The sequence below is a fragment of the Triticum urartu genome, chromosome 7 (genome assembly GCF_003073215.2).
Source record: "Triticum urartu cultivar G1812 chromosome 7, Tu2.1, whole genome shotgun sequence".
In the NCBI taxonomy this organism is placed as follows: Eukaryota; Viridiplantae; Streptophyta; class Magnoliopsida; order Poales; family Poaceae; genus Triticum; species Triticum urartu.
The window spans coordinates 182,227,133-182,231,014 of record NC_053028.1 but is presented as its reverse complement, the minus strand read 5'-3'; the positions used below and the strand labels follow the sequence as shown (position 1 = coordinate 182,231,014).

The window sequence follows — 3,882 nt, the reverse complement described above, 5'->3', positions numbered from 1 at the left end:
TAAAACGCCGCACAGTAGAATCAGTATATTGGCAAATAATGTCAGCAATGTGAGACAAGAAATGCGCACTGTGAACTTGGCACTGATCTGATCAAATAAATAAAACAAGTTCTGAAACACTACTAAAACGGATTTGAAGGGAAAAATAAAGCAATTTATAATCTTCACGGAAGGATACATATATTCTGGACATAGATATTTCAGATGATAAAAAAAATCCAATATCAAAATTTATACACACCATGAATACATTGAACAGCACAACTGGTCAATAAACCCCGTAGTTTTAGTTGCTGCTGATGCATTGATATCATCATGATCTTTGATACAGCTGTCCAAACTACAAATAACTAGCATAATGTTTGCGTCAACCTCTCTTGGCAATCATATAGAAGAAAGTGTTTGTCAGAATACCTCTGGAGATGAACGGAAGTACGGGAGTTTCGGCAGATTACAGGAATGCTACATTGAACACAAAATTTGAAACCATGAAGGAACTGCGTTACATATTTGATTTAAAACTATGTCTTGAAAGATTGAAAATTCTCAAACTTTAAAAAGTGGAGAAAATACATTCTTAGCATAACCAGACACTTGAATAAATTGTACAGACAGAGTTAAGATGCACAGCTAGAAGCATCTCTCAAGGCTGTTCAGTAGATGGGTCATGGTTTGAAGGTTCAATTTCAATGAGTACCCATATCTTCGTCAGGCATGGCATCCATTGTTCTCCCATAGTCCTTACCAATCGTGCCATTTTATCGAACGACAGAAAAATGTGAATGACAATATAGATGAAGACAGCAATGACGAGTGCGAAAACATACGCCGAGTCTTCAAGTTCCTACAACTGCCTGCAGCATACGCCCCGAGCAGACCAAGCAAGTCCATCACCATTGCTGTTTTCATTGCAAGTAGAGATCTCTTGTACTTACTTATTGTGCTGTTCAGCAGCATGATGACTATAACCATCGATGCCATAAACGCCGCGGCATTGCAGTAGAAGAATACCTTATACCGTATCGGATGGGTATCATGGATGACTGGATCACCTGTGAAATGGCTATCGCGGTCATCAGGCCAAAGGGTACCTGGAGGAAGGAGCCCAGCTTGGTACGTAACGGACACTGTGAAAGTTCAAATCAGCATCAAGTCTTTACACCATTTTTGGCTAGTTTTTTTGTTTACTTTGATGCTTCTATCATGATTCTTGGGTGGATTCGGACTCTTGAAAGCAGTGATGTGAAACATCCAGTTAAAGAAGTTGATCACCTTATCTTTCGCAAAATTCAGTACCAGAACTAGGATCATGATGCAGGCAAAAACAACAGCCAAGACTAGGATGACATAAACCGACACCGACACTTTTCGGCAGCTTCCAGCGGCAAAAGCACCCATGAGACTGATCAGATCTAGTAGCACACATGCACGCAGTGTGTGCCCCTGCAATCCTTTGTGACACAGCCTTCTACTAGCAAGCAGCATAATTACAGCCAATGATGCCATGAAAGCAGTGGAATTCAAGTAGATGAAAGCCTGGTAACGGTGTGGAAATTCATCACTGAATAATGGGTGACCTGCCTCGTGGCCATCTCTATTGTCAGCCCAGAAGCCCCCTGGTGGGCTTATGCCGGCTTGGTATGTGCTGGATGCTGCCAGAATTGCAAGCGGCATTAGAAACTTGCGCCGCTTCTCCAAATCTTTCAGTTCAGGGTTATCATCTTGCTGCTGAGCTGATTCACCGGGAACTCTTGTGTCCATAAATAGCACAATATGAAGCACAACATAAGAGAAAACAAGGATGACTAAGATTATCACATACATTGATGTGGATAAAGTCCGGCTGCTGCCAGCAGCATATGCCCCCATTATACTGAAGAGGTCAAAAACCATGGCTGTCTGCAACACATATCGTTTCATGGCACCTATGGTGATCAACTGGCTCTGGAGTAGGGTGATGATAACTAATGACGCCACAAATGCAGTGGCGTTGCAGTAGAAGAATGTCTTGTACCGCATGGGATGGATGGCCTCTAGGATTGGATCTCCAGCAAGATGCCCATCTCGACTGTCTGGCCAAAACCCGCCTGGGGGATGCAACCCAGCTTGGTATGTAATAGTCGCAGCAAGGATGCCAAGCAATAAAAGGTATGTGCGCAACTTCCCTAAGTCATCTTTCACAATACTAACAGTTTTTGATGCATCGTTGTTGTATGAATGTTGCCCATCATACTCTAATGGTGTCACCTGCCCATTGGATGTGCTGCAACTATCCATAAAGGAGTTTAGCTTCAAGATCAGCTTATTCTGCTCTCCTTCCATCCACTTGATCCAGTCCCTGATAAATTTTGGCTTGGGCACCATAGGGGCAACCCATTGAATGATGAGGTAGAGAAGGACCGCTCCGACAAGCGAGAACACAAAGATAGACGTACGGACTTCCCTGCAACTCCCTGCAGCATAAGCAGCCATAAGGCCAAGCAGGCTGACCAGAACCCACAACCGAAGTACGTTTGACTTGGCAATGTGATTCGCTCCCGTTTTACTGAGGAGCATGATGATGATGACAAGGGATCCAGAAAAGGCAGTGGAATTGCAGGCCATAAATGCCTTGAAGCGGCCGGGGTAGTGGTCTCGAAGCACCGGGTCACCGGCAGTGTGGCTACCATTGTTGTCAGGCCAGAAGCCACCCGGTGGACTTAGCCCTGCAGTATATGTCACTGCTGCTGCCAATGTAGCAGCAACCAGCAAGAAACTGCGATTCTGCTCCAGTGCCTCCTCTTTATCATGGAGAGGAGCATCTGGTTCATCTCTGATGTTGTGCCTTCTGCTGAAAATTTGTGCCATAGAATCCTCCCAGAACCTCTGGATATTCCTGAATATGTCTCGGAGCCATTCAGGCGCTAGATGCCGGAAGAACACTACATGAAGTGTGACATATGTGAAGATGCCAGCAAGTAATACCCAAATGTAAACGGATGTTCTGACCTCCCTGCAGCTCCCAGCAGCGTAGGCCCCCATAAGTCCCAGAAGGTCAACCAGCATTGCAAACTGCAACGAACGGAGCCAAATTGCATTCCGGCTCAGCTCCCTGACCAGGAGCAGGATCAGAACAACGAGTGATGCCATGAATGCCATTGCATTGCAGTAGAAGAACACCTTGTACCGCTTGGCGTAGCTATGTAGCATCACAATGTCACTGGCAAGGTGGCCTTGCTGGCTATCTGGCCAGAGACCACCTGGTGGAGCCAGCCCCGCCTGGTAGGTGATGGTAGCTGATAAAGTTGCCAGCAGGATCAAGTACTTCCTCAGCTTCCATAGAAACTCTGCTTCATCAGCACTACTCGGTGTTTGGTCATCATACTGATGTTGTTGCTGACTTGTGGTATTTTGAGGTTCATGACCAGTATTACCAGGCTGTGGCTCGGACTCCATGACCATGTGCTCATAGACCCAAAGCAAATCTCAGCTGAGAATTTGAAGCCTGAAGATTGCCGCGTTCATTTGTCATTCTTCGGATTTGGAATATTCCCAGGTTCTGATCCTTGTTATTATCTCCAGAAGTTAAGAGGGTGTGAAGAGAACAAACAGTGAAATCAAATCCGATGAATTAAGAGCGTGTGAAGAAAACAAACAGTGAAATCAAATCCAATGACAAATTTACCGACAGAAACAGTCAAAGGATGTTAGAAAATAGCTTCAGATTTAGCCCTGGGAAATGACCATGCTAGCGTCAAAAGGGAAAAAGAAACAAAAAATTAATAATGTTTCCATTTGGTTATTCCTAGTCGATTCCCAGCTTTGTGTAACAGTTGCAAAGTATCTCTTGCAGTGGCCCAACATAGACAGTAAAACGGGTTTGAATCCTGTAATGCGGTATTT

The 3,882-nt window shown here is 44.7% G+C and overlaps 1 pseudogene; it reads right to left on the bottom strand.

The window, feature by feature from the left end:
- Positions 1 to 313: 313 nt before the first annotated feature.
- LOC125525822 lies at positions 314 to 3,490 on the bottom strand (annotated as a pseudogene).
- Between the last annotated feature and the right edge of the window lie 392 nt (positions 3,491 to 3,882).